Here is a 21,344-nt window from a genome sequence, read left to right as displayed (position 1 = left end):
AGATTTAAAGGGGCGGTTCACCCAAAAATAAAGATTTACTCACAATTTATGCACCCTCAAGTTGTTTCAAAAAAGTTTCTTTTTTTTTCCTGTTAAATGTAAAAGAAGATATTTTGAAGAATGTTAGAAACCTGTAACCATTGACATCCATAGTAGGAAAAGTAAACAGATTTTAAAGGGACAGTTCACCCAGAAATTAAGATTTACTCACAATTTAATCTTTCTTAAGGTGGTTCCAAACCTGTTTGAGTTTGTTTTTTGTTTTGTTTTTTGTTTTCTGTTGAATGTAAAAAAGTTGTTTTGAAGAATGTTACAAACCTGTAACTATTGACTTCCATAGTAGTAAAAAATAAATACTACATTATGCTTAGTAGATTTAAAGGGGCGGTTCTCCCAAAAATAAAGATTTTCTCACTGTTTATTCACCCTCAAGTGGTTTCAAACCTGTTTGAGTTTCTTTCTTTCTGTTGAATGTAAAAGAAAATATTTTGAAGAATCGTATAAACCTGTAACCATTGACTTCCATAGTAGGAAAAGTAAACACTACTATTTAAAGGGGCGGTTCACCCAAAACTTAGGTTGAACACATAGAAGATATTTTGAAGAATGTTAGAAACCTGTAACCATTGACTTATATAGTAAAAAAAAATAAATACATAAACAGCATATTTTAAAGGGACGGTTCACCCAGAAATGAAGATTTACTCACTATTTAATCTTCCTCAAGGTGGTTGTGAGTTTCTTTTTTTTCTGTTGGATGTAAAAGAAGATATTTTAAAGAATGTTAGAAATCTGTAACCATTGACATCCATAGTAAAAAAAAAAAATATGAATACATTACGGACAGTAAATTTAAAAGGGTGGTTCACCCAAAAAATAAGTTGAACACAAAAGAAGATTTTTTGAAGAATGTTAGAAACCTGTAACCATTGACTTACATGGTAGGAAAAATAAACACTACAATACAGATAGTAGATTTAAAGGAGCGGTTTACCCAAAAAATTAAGTTCTAACAGACATATAACTATTGCTTTATTCATTAAACCTGTTATAACCATGTTATTACACTGTAATAGTGATTGTAAGAGTTATTAACCCCCCAGACAACACTGTTTGGTCATAAATAGATCCAGTTGATAAATAAGCATCAGTCGCATACTCTAACAGACATCTGACCACAGATTCCTAAACATCTACTTTAATACAATGCAATAACTGTGTTTTTACACTGTATAAGAGTTAGGAACTCCAGGTACACATGGTCATTTTCAGTTTATAAGTGCATCTGATTATTACCCATGCAGAATAACACTGAGGATGAAAAGCAGCTCACACTCCAAGATAAAGAGAACACTAATTGAGCCAAACGTAATAGACTTCTCCTCCGTGTGTTAAACTACCCAGGGCGATGCACTCTTCTCTTAAACACGACGACAGCTCTGTTCAATTTTGGTCTAAGCGCTCGCCAGACACGTCTTCATCTCGCTGCGCGCTGCAGTCGTGAGGCAGTCACTCTCGATGTAGCCCTCTTGGCTCCTTTAATCCCGCCGTGGCTTTCACAGGCTTTGCCAACTGTAGAGAATCTGTGTGCAGATCTCGTCAGCCGCAGACTCGCTGCTTTATCTCCAGCCACTGAGCCAACAGTGTTGTTTACAAACCCCGCTGCTGTCAGCTTGAACACTTAATGAAAGTGAGGGAGATTTGAAGGCAATAATCTCTTTCAACTGCGCTCTTTTACAGGTGCGCAAAAGCTCCCGCGCTTGTGGCGAACGCCGGCAGCTTCACACAATAAGGGATCTGTCATCTCCGCTCGCCTGTGATTTCGGGATAACTACACCTTTGTTTCGCCATCTCACTTCCTCGCCGCTGTTTTGTTTGAAGAGCGCGCGGCGCGATATTGTTGATGTGTCACAAGCAATGAAAGTGTTTGCTGCTTTATTTGTGCTTGTGCATGGGAACTTCTTTCCAGAATAAAACTGCACTGTGAGAAGTGATGTGAATCTGAAGGAGACATGGACATGTGATGTGCACATCAGTCATCTGATTTGGTCAAACCTGCAGGTAACTGTGCATCAGAATGCTGGGAAATGTACTTATTGACATGAACAAACATTAATTTATTTTATTTTCGGCTTAGTCCCTTTATTAATCCGGGATCGCCACAGCGGAATGAACCACCAACTAACCCAGTACATGTTTTACGCAGCGGATGCCCTTCCAGCTGCAACCCAGTCCAGGGAAACACCCATACACACTCATTTGATTATCTGTGTGTACTTGTGCAGGTGTGTGTGTGTGTGTGTGTTGCTCTGTGTCTATCACACACTGCAGTGCTGAGATTAACCACAAAGTGCCTCAATTAATCCACCTGAAGTGACACAGATCTGAATAGAGGAAGAACACACACACACACACACACACACCGTTCTCAATCATGTGGCCGAAAAGAAACTAATTGACCTCCCTGGATTCAATTAAACACAGCAGGACACAGAGAGAGTCTGAGTCGTGTGTGAAGAGGCTGCAAATCTGGACAGCGCCTTTTAACTCCATTAGAACTGCTCACGGTGACAGAGCGCAAGCTACCATACTGCTATAAAAACTACATTTCCCATGATGCTGTTCAGAGCAATCCACCAATCAGAGACTCGCAGTAAGAAAAGTGCACAGAAAGAAATCTTTAGCTCCGCCCACTGCAAATATATTATGCAAATGATGAAGTCAAGTCTTCATAAAGTCTCAAAACAAAACAATATTTGTAGAAAAAAGCATTTTTTTTATTTTTTTGCTAATGAACTGGAACTAAATCGCATGCGAACAATTTTAACCGGATTTGTCAATGGTTACAGGTTTCTAACATTCTTCAAATTATCTTTTTTTGTGTGTTCGACAGTAAAAGAAAACTCAAACAGGTTTGGAACCACTTGAAGGTGAATAAACAGTGAGTAAATCTTTATTTCTGGGTAAACCGTCCCTTTAAATCTACTATTCATAACGTAGTGCTTATTTTTCCTACTATGAAAGTCAATGGTTACAGGTTTCTAACATTATTTGAATTAGAATACATTTATTAAATAGATTTGATAGTAATACTCTAGGAAAAGTCTGTAAAATAACAGTGTTTTTCTGTAAACATTTTAATAAAAAAATATCTGTAGATTTATTATTTTTTGTTTATTACTTAAACAAAGAAATTTTTACAGTGTACATAACCCCAGGTCTCTCTCTCTCTCTCTCTCTCTCTCTCTCTCTCAATAATAGCATATCCATCAGATGTGACTGGATCAATAGCAGTGTTTTGGCCTCTGTGAGAGCATGTCATCAGTGACAGACAAATATCATAATAGTGTGAGTGCTGGACTCTATTGATCCAGCATGAGGTAAAGCATCACCACAGCCTGCGGGAAAACTGCCTGCTTTTGTTTATCAGCTCACAATATACTGGGAAAGAGGAGAAACGCCACATTATCAGCTTTCCACTGCACTTTCTGGCAAGCAGATAAAAAATAAGACATGTCAAAAACCCATCAGCGCAGCGGCCGGAGGTATAGCACAGGATTTTACGTCGCTTTGATTGTTATGTTTAGTTTATTTATTATGTACAATACAGAACAATACACTAGGCTATTTCAATCATATACAAAATGCATGCTGTAAAGATAAAGCAGAAGGCGAATTTACACTTGTAGTCAGGGCAGCACAGTGGCACTGTGACCTCACAGAAAGAAGGTCTCTGGTTCGAGTCCCGGCTGGGTCAGTAGGTGTTTCTGTGTGGAGTTTGCATGTTCTCCCCGTGTTGGTGTGGGTTTCCTCCGGATGCTCTGGTTTCCCCCACAGTCCAAACACATGCGCTATAGGAGAACTGATCAACTACACTGGCCGTAGTGTATGAGTGTGTGTGTGAAATAAGGGACTAAGCTGAAGGAAATTGAATGAGTTTATGAACAGGTTAATATTTATATATTTATGTATTTTATTTTATTGTATATGAAATCCTCAGAAGGTTGAGTAGGTTTTACATAATTTGATCAATTTGCTTTAAACATAAAAAAGAGTTCAGAGTTTCGATATTGCTATTATTTAACTAGTAACTATGACTTTCAGCTCAAAGAATCTAATTTGTTGCTATTTAATAGTTATTATGGTACACTGTAAAAGAAAATCTGTAATTAAATAACGGCTGTAAAATTACAGAAATTTACCATAAAATAACAAATATTAAATTACAGAAATTTACAATAAAATTACAAATATTAAATTACAGAAATTTACCATAAAATAACGAATATTAAATTACAGAAATTTACAATAAAATTACAAATATTAAATTACAGAAATTTACCATAAAATAACGAATATTAAATTACAGAAATTTACCATAAAATAACGAATATTAAATTACAGAAATTTACCATAAAATAACGAATATTAAATTACAGAAATTTACCATAAAATAACGAATATTAAATTACAGAAATTTACCATAAAATAACGAATATTAAATTACAAAAATTTACCATAAAATAACGAATATTAAATTACAGAAATTTACCATAAAATAACGAATATTAAATTACAGAAATTTACCATAAAATAACGAATATTAAATTACATAAATTTACCATAAAATAACGAATATTAAATTACAAAAATTTACCATAAAATAACGAATATTAAATTACAGAAATTTACCATAAAATAACGAATATTAAATTACAGAAATTTACAATAAAATAACGAATATTTAATTACAGAAATTTACAATAAAATAACGAATATTTAATTACAGAAATTTACTAGAAATAAAAATTTAAGGAAATTTATGTAATTTAATAATTCTTTATTTTACGGTAAATTTATGTAATATTCGTTAATTTATGGTAAATTTCTGTAATTTAATATTTGTTATTTTACGGTAAATTTCTATCATTTAACGGCCATTATTTTCGTTTTTTTTCTTACACCCCAGCTACTGGAAATAAGCCATAAAATTACAGGTTTGTTTTTACGGTGTCGTGAGATCATGCAGAATATGTGCTTTATAAGTACACTGTAAAACCTAGAGAGTTAAGGTAACTCAAACCATTTGAGGAAACCGATTGCAGCAAACCATTTAAGTTCAAAAACCAATCCTAATCAGTGCTGTGAACCTAATCCATTTGTGTAAACGAAGCAATTTGAGCACAGTAAAACATGAGAAATGAGAACTCAAATCAGCTGAGTACTGTAAAACCCAATAAGTTAAAGCAACTCAAACCGCTTGAGGAAACTGATTGTTACAAACCATCTGAGTTCAAAAACCAATCTATATGAGTACTGGGAACTTACTCCATTTAAGTTGAAGTAATGAGCTTGCAGCTGACGCTGATCGGTCAGCTTGTATTTTGTTTATTGTTTTGTATTTCTTTATTTGAATGTGTATTGGTTTGCTTATGTTATACATTTCCTTGTTGCCGTGAGTTGGAGGTCAAATGATCTTCTTGATTGATTTAACCTGCGAGAGTTTGTACGGACAGCAGAGTGAGATCTCAATGCAGGCACCTGTTAAATGCTCCTGCTTATTCTACAGCGGGTTATCAGGCCAACACGTTTTCACAGAGTTCAATAAATGAAATGCATGAACATCAGTATTTGGAAGCGAGTATTACTGTATAAATTCACGCTTTCATTTTAAGAGGCTTGAGATTGAGCACTCATACAGATTTTACATTCATATATTCAGTGTTGTCTTATAGTTTTACATGTGCAGACTTAATAGTTAACGTAAATAAGTTTTCTTCAACACTTTTCTGATCATTACAGTTTCAATAACTGATGTCTTTCCTCCATGATGACAGTAAATAATATTAGACTAGATATTCTTGACATTTAAAGTGGCATGTAAAGGCTTCACTAGGGTAATTAGGGTAAAGTTAGGGTAATTAGGCAAGTCATTGTATAACAGTGGTTTGTTCTGGAGAAAATCCAACACTAATATTGCTGAAGGGGTGAATAATATTGAGCTTAACATGACTTTAACACTATTAAAAACTGCTTTTATTCTAGCACAAATAAAACTAATCAGACTTTCTCCAGAAGAACAAATATTAGAGGAAACACTGAACAACTCTTGAATCTGTTCAACATCTACTGGGAAATATTAGCTAAGAGAAATCTGTAAACTCCTGCATCAGCTACATGTTTCATATTTGTTCTGCAGCATTTACCGTTCTCATTTGTATCACTGAACACACGCGACATCTGAAAACACGACAGCGGCCTGATGGATTGTGTGTACATACAAGTACTCCAGGGCTATATTTGATTACCAGATAATTGGCTTTTGGATTTAAATGATCATGCCGATATGTTTAGCGTAAGTAGGAGTGATGGGGTCTGCTGAAATCATTATCCCCAGGTGTGTTATTAGCAGAAGGTTAATGTCTCTCGCTCCACGTTTACTACCATTCGTAACCATTCTGGCCTACAAGACGAACACAGCGCGCGCGGGCAGTGTGACATATGTTTATTGGAGAACCGCAGAGTACAGCTTCAGTCATTCTACTTCAAAACCTTGCGTTTCTCAGAGCAACAGACGGCATCGTTTACTGGAAGAACATCCGTAAATCAGCCGTCTCCTCTTGCTTTTACTTTCTCCATATATTTAATTGCATCATGGGATTTTTACCACGTTTTCAGATTTCACCACATTCTCACTCTGTTAATGACTTATTATTGACATTTTATTTGATTCACACCAACACGGGAGAACATGCAAACTCCACACAGAGATGCCATCTGACCCAGCTGAGGCTTGAATCTTGCTACCCACTGTGCCACCGTGCCACCGTGCTACCCATGTTGGTGTTTGGTAACATCTCATCTTTACGAGTTGGGTCATTAGCCCAATGCTCAACTCCCAACGTGGTGGACTAGGACACACACACACACACACACACACACACACACACACACACACACATACACTACATCCAGTTCCCCTATAGCCCTTGTGTTTGGGAAACCGGAGCACCTGGAGGAAACCCACGCCAACACAGGGAGAACATGCAAACTCCACACAGAAACACCAACTGACCCAGCCGAGACTCAAACCAGCAACTGTGAGGCTTCAGCACAACCAACTGCTCCACGAAAAGAAAAGATCATCCGCTGTGTAAAACACATTGTGGAATAGTTGGCAGTTCATTCCGCTGTGGCGACCCCTGATAGATAAAGGACTAATCTGAAGGAAAATGAATGAATGACTATGAAGCTTAAAAAAGTTCTGACCTACACCCCTGGGCCTTCAGAAACCTTGTACAGCCAGTGTAATGCATTTGACCGCAGGTTACCGAACACCTCCTGTCAGTGTGTGTTTGCTGTCAGTGTGTGTGTGTGTTTGCCGTCGGTGTGTGTTTTAAAGCACAAGCGCGTGTGATAAGGCCACTTCAGGCCATGCTGTGGTGCCGCGCGGGCCGAGGAAGGGCAAGTGACGAGCGCACAGAAATCAGCAGCGACAGTGATCGAGTTTAGTTGATGGTATCAGCAGAAGCGCTGGCAGATTGCAGGCCATCAGCTCATCTCTGCGCTCAGAACGGAAGCCATGAGCCGCCATCAGACACACACAAAGACAGAAATAGAAATCCATTTTGCTGCCATGCGGGCTGAGCAGGAGAAAAAGGCCCGACACTCTTATTCTGAAGGTGAAAGGATTACAGACACGCTTCTGAATCCCCCACGCACACACACACACACACACACACACACACACACACACACACACACACACACACACACACACACACACACACACACACACACACACACACACTTTTATATGTTCTTTTGCTGCTGGTTCAGCATGAATAAGTGATGAAAACAAACTGTAGGTGTTTGTGTGAGGCTTTGTGGCCAGTTCTTTGTTGTAAAAAGCCTTGACCCTCTCTTGGCATTTGCAGAACGCAAAAGAAACGTACCGTCCTTAACGAAACGTGTAGAGTTGATGAATTATTGAGTGATGCAGGATTTACAGCGAGGCGACACTAATGCTCACATTCTCCTGCGCTTGTTTACAAATAGGCTGTGAATTACCCTCAGCATCCACACAGGACAAATAATGCCAACACTTTATTTTAACGGGGAGCTGTTATGCAGAAATGACTTTGATCAGGGCAGTCAGCAGCGTGTGAGGATCTCCAGCCTCTGATGGGCAACAGTGTTCTAATCAGACTTGATGAATGAAACTCTGTGATTGACGTTCTCTCTTTGTACGTGTCATCAGAGGGGGAAAGCCCCGCCCACTAGTCTCCATCTCATTAGCATAATCAACAGCCCTGAGTGAGAAGCAGCCGTCTGTCCATTAGCCATTAGAGTGTTTGAGCTGCTGAAGATAACGTCAGCATAGACTAAGACAACCCAGGCTCATTCTGAAAACCTAGTCCTATGGATGTTTCTGGAGATCACGAAATACATCCTGGGAGGTGTGCATTCTTGCAGTTTTTGTTTTCGTGAATCCACCAGAGGCCGCTGTTTGCGCTTTCAGACCTCAAATGTCTCTTGTGAGTGCTGTTCGCGCCTGCTATACTCGCGTTAACCCACCAGAGGTCGCATTCACGCCACATTAACCAATCAGGAGCTTTCTCCAGGGGTGCAAAATCTTTTTTTACTTAGATTTCTGTCTTGTTTCTAGTCCAAAAATCTAAAAAAATCTTAAATCCAGAAGCATTTTCTAGACAAGTTAAACATGTAGTCTTGCTTTGAGAAATAATGTGCCAATATTAAGTTAATTTTCCTTTAAAACAAGCTAAATAATCGTACGCAGAATAATCTTGTTTTTCCTTTTATTCTGCTTAACCCATTGGCAGATTATTTAGCTTGTTTTAAGAAACATAATTTTATATATTATATTATATTATTATATAAATTTTAATATATTATAATTTTATAATATTACATAATATTTCTTAAAACAAGAGTTTCTGTTTTGCCTTTCTAGAAAATTTCTCTCAATTTAAGAATTTGCAGATATTTGGACTGGAAACAAGACAAAAAATCCAAGAAAAAAATCATTTGTTGCAGTGTTTGGTTATGATGTAGCGCCTGTTGTGAGTGTCCCGAGAGAAAATCCTTGTGCTGAGACCCAACAACAGCTCATCAAACTGGGCTCGGCTCAGTCAGAAGCACCATTGGAAGCCTCCATGATCCAGGTACAGTTTCTGGAGGAGCTGATGAACTCACAGAGCTTCTGCACCTCTGAATGAACCTAGTAGACTCAGACACGGTGCCGAATGAATCAACACTGTTTTTCAGCCTTCCTAAAGCACATAAACACAGCTATTCTATCAATGAAATCTATGATAGCCATTTAGCAGTGAAGCTAAAGTCACTGAATGAATCAGTCGTTGGGATAATTAGGTAAAAATAAATGCAGATTATAAGACAATGAAGTGTTTTTTTGACCCTGCATGCAGATCAGCATGTTGTTGGAGACCCAAATCCAAAATATGACCTTTAATAATGCATAATAGAGGCTCTTTAAGTTAACTCTAATCTAAAAAAAATGCTTATAGTGTTTTGTGTGCACTTACAAGTTGCATGAAGAACACAACTCTCTCCAAGAGCTCACAGACTGCAAAATAAAATGCTTTCATTTGTCTTGTTTCTTGTCCAAATATCTCAACATTCTTAAATCAACATGCATTAAACATATTGTATTGTTTTCAGAAATAATGAGGCAAAATTAAGTGAGTTTATCCCTAAAACAAGCTAAATAATTGTATTTTTAAAAGGAAAATCTAGATAATTTCTCTTCTTCCATTGGCAGATTATTTAGCTTGTTTTATGGAAAAACTTACTTCATTCTGACTCATTATTTCTGAAAGCAAAACATTATTACTTGTCTAGAAAATGCTTCTTGGTGTTAGAGTTTGTAGATATTTGAACTAGAAACGAGACAGAAACTCTCAGTACGTAAAGCATTTTCCTGCAGTGCAGTGAAATGTCGAGGGAAAACGTTGCTGGAATATCGCCGGACCGAACGCAGGATCACAGAGTGAAGAAAGTCAGGCTTGCATTTGGAGCCTTGGAGGCGATTCCCGAACCCATCCCAGGTGAGAGATCCGAGAAAGAGGTGAACCTCAGGAACCAATTTGCAGAGTTTTGTTCAATAGACAGAAGCCCAGGGTCTGGAGATGAACAGACTTCAGAGGAACAGAGCGCTCTCTTTGTCTGACTTTCTGTTTAAAGCGAGACAGGCCCAAAGCACAGCGCTTACAGTCCACACTAATCCAGCCCAGGGCACAGAGACACCGCTCAATATCATCTGTGAAAATGCTAATGTGTTCATGCAGACGCCATTACAAACCTATCACTGAATCAAAGCCATGCACAACCATGAGCTGTTTACACCGCAAAATACAGAGCTGCGGTGCTGTTTTTAGTCCAGGTATCTGAAAATACTGAAATCAAGAAGAATTTCACAGACAAGAAAAAATATTGGTTTGTTTTAGAAAATAATGAGCCAGGTTTTCCTAAAAACAAGCAAAATAATCCGACAATGGTGTAAGAGAAACAAATTTACATCAGCAGGAAAAACTAGCTTATATTTCTTACCCAGATTATTTTGTTTGTTATATAGTAAGACGTAATTTTGAATCATTATTTCTTACAACAAGACCAAACTTTGTATGTCTAGGAGATGTTTCTTGATTAAATTTTTATTATAATATATATATATATATATATATATATTTGGACAAAAACTCTAAGAAAAACAAATAGTTGTCATAACTCCTTAACAGCTATTGAATAACTAAAAAAATATCAATTACAGTACTATAGTAGTTATTACCATGGCAACTATAGAATTACCAAACAGATTGATTACTATAGGTGTGATGTTACCATAGCAACTGTAGAAAAACGCAACAGATCAATTACTGTAGTTGTTGTGTCACCATAGCGACCATAGAATCACCACAACATATCAATTACTATAGTTGTTGTGTTACCAAAGCAACCGTAGAATAACACAATAAATCAATTACTGTAGTTGTCTTTTTACCATAGCAACTGTGGAATAACACAATAGATCAATTGCTATTGTTGTCTTGTTACCATAGCAATTGTAGAATCACCACAAAATATCAATTACTAGTTGTTGTGTTACCATAACAACTATAGAATCGCCGCAACCTATTTATTACTATAGCTGTTGTGTTACCATAGCAACTATAGGATCATCACAACATATTTTTTACTATAGTTGTGATGTCACTATAGCAACTACGGAATCACCACAACAGAGCAAATACGATAGTTGCTGTGCCTCCATAACAACTATTGAATTACCACAAAATATCAATTACTATAGTTGTTGTTACCATAGTAACTATAAAAGCAACGTTTAAGGCCCGTGCACACCGGGACGCTTTTTGCTTACTTTTTCTGGTGACGTTTAGCGTCTCATGACTAAATAAAGGGCGCTAATGTGATCGTGCACACCAATGCCCAAAACGGCAGGCACTTGATCGAGTCGCCAGTAAATTTAACAGCAGTTGTGTAGCGCCATCTAACATCAAGGAAACGATTTTGCACACTTTTCTGCTTGACGCCAGTGAAAATCGCTGGGGTTTGAATCGGGAAAAACGTCTCGTAAAACGCTGACGATAAACACAAATGAAAAGCGTTGCGATGTGTTCGAGCCTTAAGTCTACATTTTCTTGCGAATACATATGTTTGAGTGCAGTTTGTAACAAATTGAACATTAGGGGGCGCTATGACAACGCCATCTTGTGTTCTTTTCACACTAATGATGTTGTGCACGAGCCTTTAGTATCACCAAAGCAGAATAATTCAAGTACTTCACTTTAGCATAGTCCAACAGCACTACAGTATTTACTATAAATTACTACAGTATTTTTTGTTGCTGAGGGTATAATGACGGCGGTGGGCTGAATGCGCAGAAAGCAGAAGGCCACTGAAAGGCCTGTGATTTATTAATGCACAGCTACTTGAAAGTCACATCCCTCTCATGGCAGCCGTCCAAACGAAACGCACGGCCAGAGATATATTTACAGTATTGTTGGGCTGCGAAATCTATTCCGCTCTCCTTTTAAATGGTAAAACGCCTCCTGTCATCTCTTCCCAAGCTCAGCGCAGTGGCGCACCTTAAACAGCCGCTGACTTTAAATTACCTACGATTGAGCATTTTGATGAAGCCTGTGTGCTGGAGAGCAGTCATCAGTCCAGCGCATTCTCATGATTGACTGAGGAAAACTCCACGCCTCTGAGAATTGGATTGTGAAATTTAGATGTACGGTAACAGATGGCCGACCGTGCGGAAATCAAAAATACTTTTTGTTTTGCTTTGATTTAGAAGTGGCGATACTAAACGCTGAGCGTGCCAGGCTACTGACTGGATCGTCCCGAACGCACAGACGAAAGCAAATTGCTTGCTTCTCATTCCCTGGAACGCAACCAAACGGTGAGTGTCCCGCTACCTGTGCGTTTTGATTGCTTTCAGAGAAACCAGGAGCTGTGCTCGCATGTTGGAGAATAAATCAAATAAATAAATAAATAAATCAAACACTTTTTTTTGAAACTGCGCCAGGATTCTTCTGCAAACCGCAGAGAGAAAGTTTGGCTGTGTGCTGCAGTCTAATTGCACTGCTTTTACACAGCAGACCTGTTATTGCAGATATTTATATCATTTTACACATTTCTTTATTTCCAGACTGTAAAATGTCAAAAGATAAAGTAACTCAAGCCATTTGACGAAACCGATTTCAACAAATCATTAAAGTTCAAAAACTAATCCTAATGAGTACTGTGAACTTAATCCATTTCAGTAAACGAAGCAAGTAAAACCCAATAAATAAAGAGAACTCAAACCAACTGAGTACTGTAAAACTTAATAAGTTAAAGCAACTCAAACTGTTTGGGGAAACTGATTACAACAAACCATTTGAGTTAAAAAAACAAATCAATATGAGTACTGGGAACTTAATTTATTGAAGGTAATGTAATGAGCACTGTAAAAAAAAAAATAATAAAAATTCCGTAATTTTACGGTTTATTTCCGGCAGCTGGGCATGATTTACAATTGCAGAATTACAGAAATTTACTGTAAAATACCAGACCTTAAATTACAGAAATTTACTCTAAAATAACGACCATTAAATTACCTAAATTTATCGTAAAATAACAGATATTAAATTACAAAAATTTACTGTAAAATAACAGTTGATACATTACAGAAATTTCCCATAAAATAATGACCATTAAATACCAAAATTTATCATAATATAACGGATATTAAATTCTAGAAATTTACCGTAAAATAACGGCCGTTAATTTACAGAAATTTACCGTAAAATAACAAACATTATATTGCATAAATTTACTGTAAAATAGCGGCCATTAAATTACCTAAATTTATCGTAAAATAACGGATATTAAATTACAGGAATTTACCATAAAATAATGGCCGTTAAATTACAGAAATTTACTGTAAAATACAAACATTAAATTGCAGAAATTGACCATAAATAATGGCCTTTAAAATACAGAAATTTGCCGTAAAATAACAGCCAGTAATTTACAGAAATTTACTGTAAAATAACAGGTTGAATTACAGAACTTTACCAGAAATGTAAATGTAAGGAAATTTCTGTAATTTAATGTCCGTTATTTTACGGTAAATTTCTATAATTCAACAGCCGTGCGAGAGTCGTGCTGGCATGTTTTCTGCATGCATGCATCAGTTTGTTTTTGATTACATTACTTTCACCAGCGCTGGTTCGGTTGATAAAAGTCTTTAAAACCGCTTTTATTATAACAGAAAAAAAAAATATATATATATATATATATTTGATGGGGATGATTTTTCTACTTAAGAAAATGGATTTGTGAAGTGAAAACATGAGAATACTGTCACTTGCGTGACTCTCACTCCGAATGCCGCAGAGCCACCATGCCACCCTGTAAGTAGTTTAAGCAGGTAGCAGAAGTTACTACACATGTATACTACACATTAAAACAGGACAAAACGATATTACAAAACAAACAAAAATAATAATAAACCAGAGTTAACCAAAATACCTAATTAATTAATAACGTAATTGTCTAAAATGAGTACAGCCAAATATTTTCTTCAGCACATTTCTAATCATATTAGGGTTAATAACTCATCTCTAATAGCTGATGTGTTTCCTCTTCTCCATGATGACAGCACATAATATTAGACTAGATATTCTTCAAGACACTAGTGTTCAGCTTAAAGTGACATGTAAAGGCTTCACTTGGGTAATGAGGGTAAAGTTAGGGTAATTAGGCAAGTCATTGTATAACAGTGGTTTGTTCTGGAGACAATCCAACACTAATATTGCTGAAGGGGGGAATAATATTGAGCTTAACATGACTTTAACACTATTAAATACTGCTTTTATTCAAGCCAAAATAAAAAAGTAAGACTCCTGAATCTGTTCAACATTATAATTAAAGTGCTAATAATTTTGTCTTCCACTGTACAACACAATATAAAAATGAGTCCCATCCCGGTCTATGAAAGCAGGCCCATGAGTTTCAGAAACTTTCTCTTCAGTCTAATGGCTGTGTTTTATTTTTATCCAGCCGTCCTGCAGATGATGAGGGTGCGAGGACTGTCCTGACCCTCGCATGAACTCATCACATCAAATGAAGTTGTTCAGCGAGCTGGAGAAGACAAAGCAGACGCGTGCGGAAATAAATGAACCTACTGAGCATGTGCGGCCATCAGCCTGACCCTGAGCCGCGCGCCAGACCCTCGCTTTAATGCTGCACATTACCCAGTGTGTGTGTGTGTGTGTGTGTGCGCGATCAGACCCGTGTTGGGTGATTTGTGTGTTGTGTTTTATGAATAGCTCATTTAAAATTTTATGTACACCTTATGGCCGCCGCTTCTGTGTGTTCGAAGTCACGTGCCGCGCTTTGAACCCATTCATCTCATCGAGGTCATAAACGCCAGACAAACCCTCAGCGTATTTACACTCAATGAAATGTGCTTCTGAATAATCAAACAACACCACCACCACCACAGATACACTCTACCTTTGCAAGATAAACCTTCTGATATTGTTCAACAAGAAAAAACTTTAGCAGAAATTAAAACAAGTTAAACAATAATGTTTTGTGTGCACTTACAGGCATTTTGTCTTGTAAATAATTACTAATAATCATCCACCACAGCTGCTTCTCAGAGTCTCCATCTCCTGAATTCCACATTCTCACATTCAACTATTTACAGATCATTTAGTCTAATTTTCATGTTTTTGCTTACTCTGCAAAGTTAAATTAACCTTTGAATGAGCATCTATTATCATGAGCACTGTTATCGTCAACTCTGTTATCAACTGTTATCGTCAAATGTTATCGTCAACTGTTATCGTCAACTCTGTTATTGTCAACTTTGTTATCGTCAACTCTGTTATTGTCAACTGTTATCGTCAACTCTGTTATTGTCAACTTTGTTATTGTCAACTTTGTTATCGTCAACTCTGTTATTGTCAACTTTGTTATCGTCAACTCTGTTATTGTCAACTGTTATCGTCAAATGTTATCGTCAACTGTTATCTTCGACTCTGTTATCTTCAACTTTGTTATCGTCAACTCTGTTATTGTCAGCTGTTATCGTCAACTGTTATCCTCAACTCTTTTATCGCCAACTCTGTTATCCTCAACTCTGTTATCTTCAACTCTGTTATCATCAACTGTTATCGTCAACTGTTATCCTCAACTCTGTTATCGTCAATTATGTTATCGTCAACTCTGTTATTGTCAACTGTTATCGTCAACTGTTATCGCCAACCCTGTTATTGTCAACTTTGTCATTGTCAACTCTGTTATCATCAACTGTTATGGTCAACTGTTATCCTCAACTCCGTTATCATCAACTGTTATCGTCAACTGTTATCCTCAACTCTTTTATCGTCAACTCTGTTATTGTCAACTGTTATCCTCAACTCTGTTATCGTCAACTCTGTTATTGTCAACTGTTATCGTCAACTGTTATCCTCAACTCTGTTATCGTCAATTATGTTATCGTCAACTCTGTCATCGTCAACTGTTATTGTCAACTCTGTTATCATCAACTCTGTTATCGTCAACTGTTATCATCAACTCTGTTATCATCAACTCTATTATTGTCAACTGTTATCGTCAACTGTTATCCTCAACTCTGTTATCGTCACTATGTTATCGTCAACTCTGTTATCGTCAACTCTGTTATTGTCAACTCTGTTATCAACTGTCATCGTCAACTGTCATCGTCAACTCTGTTATCATCAACTCTGTTATCGCTAATTCTGTTATTGTTAACTTTGCTATCCTCACCTCTGTTAACATCAGCTCTGTTGTCGTTAACTCCATTTCTGTTGTTGTTCTGTTGTTGTTGCTAAATCTAGTATATTTTAAGCATAATATTATTACAGGAAATCATTCTGAGCCCGCACTAAGTTTAAGCATATACTGTAAAAGTGTAAAAAGCAAATATGCAAGACTTACAAATTAATATTCAAAAGAAATCTGTTCCACTTGTCTATTTTTTAGACTGTTGAAGTAAAATGTCTTTTATTATAATAATAAAGATGTCCACAAATACTTTTTTGGATTTTATAGTAAAGAAGAATAACTGATATTGTTAGTCATATTTCATGAACAACTAAGTGTACGAAGCCGCTTGAGTACTGAAATATTATACTTTTTTTGTAATGAGACTCAAATATTATTATTATTATTATTATTATTATGTTATTATCATGACATTAAAATAAAGCTTACCTCTTGTTTTAACACTTACACATGTGTTTTACTTTTTGGAACTCACTTCAAAATTCTTATCTTTGCATACGAATTTAATCTTAAAGTCTGTGTTCTGTTTACTTTTCTGCCTGTATTTTTCCTTGCATGCATAGAAACTGTAGTCACACACACACACACACAGACACACACACACACACACATACATACATACACACGGCTGAATCCTCATCTAAAGTGTGAGTTGTGTGGAATTGTTTTTTGTTTCTCGGGCTGGTGAAGTTAATGTTATTATCCTCGACGGGAATGCAGTCTCTCATATCTAAAAGCCGTATATTATGGCGACGCATGTTGCTTTGTCAAGTTCTTTCCTCAAACTTTCAGCATACGGAAAGTCAAGCTATTTGTACAAAGTTTGATAGGCAAGAGAAAGAGAATGGGAAATGATCTCATTATAGTCTGGCTTCACACAACCTTGACCACATGATTTAGTAAATACAGCGGAGAAGAAGAAAAAACAGAGTCATTGTGTTCGCCGTGCAGGACTAATGCTTTGGAAAGCGGAGTAGGCCGCAGAAACGCTCCAGTAGATTTGCTTGAAACGCATGTGTGTGTGTGTATGCGCTTTGTGCACAACTTTGCAATGATACTCTCTGGAAGGGAAATTTTTAATCTCACAGCCGCAAACTTTGAATGCATAAGCTCTCGGCGTTGTCTTGCTGCAGATTAGGCTATTGTGTTTGTGAGTGCCGTGGCTTTTCTTTTCTGAGCACTCGTTTACACTGCAACTCCAATTTGACACAACAAATCAAACAGAAAACTAGGAGAGAGAGACAATGCACATCGCTAGTTTACTTCTGCTGAATAAAGACGTCTGAACAGAAACGCTCACGATGACCCAGATATACACAATCATGTGTGGAGCCAATTTTGGCTCATGAGTTAATTTTCCTTCAGCCTAGTCCTTTATTTATCAGGGGTCGCCACAGCAGAATGAACCAACAACTATTCCAGCATATGTTTTACCCCTTCCAGTCGCAACCCAGTACTGGGAAACACCCATACACACTCATTCACACGCACTCATTCACTACGGCCAGTTTAGTTGATCAGTTCCCCTATAGTGCATGTGTTTGGACTGTGAGGGAAACCGGAGCACCCGGAGGAAACCCACACCAACACGGGGAGAACATGCAAACTCAGAAATGCCACTGAGCCACTGTGTTGCCCTAGTGCCAATCAAATTTCTGTACAAATATGTGAACCGGCACAGTCATAAGTGTCATTTTACTTTAAACATAAATAAGCTTTCTATTGATGTGCTCTGGTTTGTTTGTTTGTAGTTTGTAGTTGACAGTAGTTGAGTCATTGATTAAAAAACATCTAAATATAGAGATAATTGTGTTTAAAGTTGAGCAGATTAAGATCATTCATTCATTCATTCATTCATTTATATTCTGCCGCTTTTCCGGGGCCGGGTCGCGGGGGCAGCAGTCTTGGGAGAGAACCCCAGACTTCCCTCTCCCCAGAAACTTCCTCCAGCTCCTCCGGGGGGATCCTGAGGCGTTCCCAGGCCAGCCGAAAGACATAGTCCCTCCAGCGTGTCCTGGGTCTTCCTGAGGCCTTCTTCCGGTGGGACGTGCCTGGAACACCTCCCTAGGTAGGCGTCCACGAGACATTTGAAACAGCTGCCCGAGCCACCTCAGCGGACTTCTCTGGATGTGGAGGAGCAGCGGCTCTACTCTGAGCTCCTCCCGGGTGTCAGAGCTCCTCACCCTATCCATAAGAGTGCGCCCTGCCACCCTGTGAAGGAAACTCATTTCGGCCGCTTGTATCCGAGATCTTGTCCTTTCAGTCATGACCCAAAGCTCATAGGTGAGAGCAGGAACGTAGATTGACCGGTAAATCAAGAGCTTTGCCTTTTGGCTCAGCTCCTTCTTCACCACAACGGACCGATACATCAACTGCATTACTGCTGCCGCTGCACCAATCCGCCTGCCAGTCTCACGCTCCATCCTTCCCTCACTCCTGAACAAAACCCCAAGACTCCTCAGCATAGGGTAACCCACCTTTTTCCGGTGGAGCACCATGGCATTGGACTTGGAGTTAAGATCCTGATGAATCATATTCTTAAGCAAAAAATAAGCTTTGATATACAGTTAAAACCAGAAGTTTATATACACTCTAAAAAAAGGAACATAATCATTTTTAATAAATGTCTGATGGTAAATCACACTAAACGTTCACTATTTTAGGTCTGTTAGGATTACCTAAATGATTTACACTTGCTAAATGCCAGAATAATAAAAGAAACTTTGAGAGTTTTGTATTCATTTTTAGACAGTCTGAAGTTTGCACACATTTCCTTGGTATTTTTAGCTTTGCTTTTAAACTGTATAACTTTGGTCAGATGTTTTGGGTCTCCTTCCACAAGCTTCTCACAATAGTTTGCAGGAGTTTTGGCTCATTCCTCCTGCAGATTTGCTGTAACTGAGTCAGATTTGTAGGCTGTCTTGCTCACACAAGCTTTTTCAACTCTGCCCACGTTTTTTATATAGGATTGAGATCAGGGCTTTGTGATGGCCACTCCAAAACATTCACTCTGTTGTCCTTAAAGCAAATTTGAACTAATTTGACAGTGTGCTCAGGGTCATGGTCTGTCTGGAAGAGTTATTTGTGGCTGAGTTGTAATGTCCTGGCTGATGTGTTGAGATGTTGCTTCAGTATTTCTCCATCATGTTCTGTCTTCATGATGCCATCTATGCTGTGAAGTGGACCAGTCCCTCCTGCAGCAGAACAGCCCCACAACATGACGCTGCCGCCCCCATACTGCACAGTTGGGATGGTGTTCTAGGCTTGTGCACTTTCCCCTTTGTCCTCCAAATGTAACACTGCTCATTATGGCCAAACAGTTCAATCTTAGCTTAGATTCTTAGATTCTTATCTTAGATTCCAGCGACGCTCCAGGGACAGACGAGTCTTCATTGAGGCCATCATCCAGCTTAAACCACGGCGAATGAAGTTCTGCACAAGACTTTTGGCCAGCGGAGAAATTAAAATGGTCGTGCCCAACTGAGTCTGGTTCTCTCAAGGTTTTTTTTCTTCACTCCCATCAGGTGAAGTTTTTTTTCCCTCTCCGCTGTCGCCACTGCCTCGCATGGTTCAGGATTGGTAGAGCTACGCATTGATGAATTTGCTCTTCAGTGTTTGAACTCTCAGTAATGATTAAATCACACTGAACTGAGCTAAACTGAACTGAACTGAACTTAAACACTAAAACCTGAACGACACTGTTCCAGTTACTATGACCATTTATGTGAAGCTGCTTTGACACAATCTACATTGTAAAAGCGCTATACAAATAAAGCTGAATTGAATTGAATTGAATCTTAGCTCCATCAGAGCACAGGACATGTCTCCACACATGAGTCTTTTCCCCAGTGTGATTTAGCTAATGGTAATCTGGTTTTGTTGTTGATTTTGGCTTGTTGATTTTCCCATGTTGTCACACAAGGAAGCAGTGTATTTGAGCTTTTCCTTCAATACTATTCTACAGTTGTGCATGTTCACAACTGGGATACCGGGAGCGGGAACGTGAGCAGCGCATCAGCGTCCAGCAGGAGAGGTGCGAGCTGGCATGTTTTCTGCATGCATGCGTCCGTTTGTTTTTGGTAACATTGCTTTCACCAGCGTTGGTTCAGTTCGATAAAGGTCTTTAAAACCGTCTGTATTATAACGGAAAGAGTATATTTCATAGGGATGATTTTTCTGCGTGAGAAAATGGATGTGTGGCCCGCATGTCTCAGACCTCTCCAGAGCAGAGCTTCATAAAATCTATGATGAGGTCAGGCTGTGCAGGGCTGCACACTAGGACCTGGGCATCACCTGCACCAAACTCCACTCCTGGACTCTTACGAAACAATTTTGTCCACTATTTGTTTCCAGATATGCATGTTTCTTCAAACCCTGTGTGTTTTTGAGTGTGCTTTATTTCAACAAACACTTTTTTATTTCACTTGCTGCACCATAAAACAGGTGAGCAAATTTGACTGAAGCAGGGTCTGAAACGTCTCCATCTACAGAGCAGAAGATCACAGAAAACACTCGGCAAAAGCACCATAACTTCACAACAAAGCCTTGAGAAGCAGTCTAGCGTTGATAGTGAGCTTTACACATTCAGGCAGCACTCACATGCTCCTGAAAATGCAGAAATCTGCTTTTCTTCATGCTTTTGAAACACACAGAGCGTCTCATCTGCTGGATCAGTGTGTGTGTGTGTGTGTGTGAGTATGTGAGCGCCGGCTTGTGCTCAATCTGTCGAGATGTTTGTCATCCGCACCTTTGTGGAAGTGTTTTCCGAGTCTGAAGATGATGATGATGATGATGGTCTCCCCCTCAGTAGGCAGCACTCTCTTCATGTATTATTCACTGCCAAAATAAATTGCCAGAGTTAAGAAACACAATGCATTTTGTTCCGGGCAAACTGCTGCTTTTTACATAGAAATTATTTATCGTTTCTTCTCCCCGAGGACTCGTTCCTTGACCAGCCACATCCTCTGTGTTTACACTCA

Source organism: Danio rerio, chromosome 16, assembly GCF_049306965.1.
Source record: "Danio rerio strain Tuebingen ecotype United States chromosome 16, GRCz12tu, whole genome shotgun sequence".
Lineage (NCBI taxonomy): Eukaryota > Metazoa > Chordata > Actinopteri > Cypriniformes > Danionidae > Danio > Danio rerio.
Note: the sequence above shows the minus strand (reverse complement) of the source record.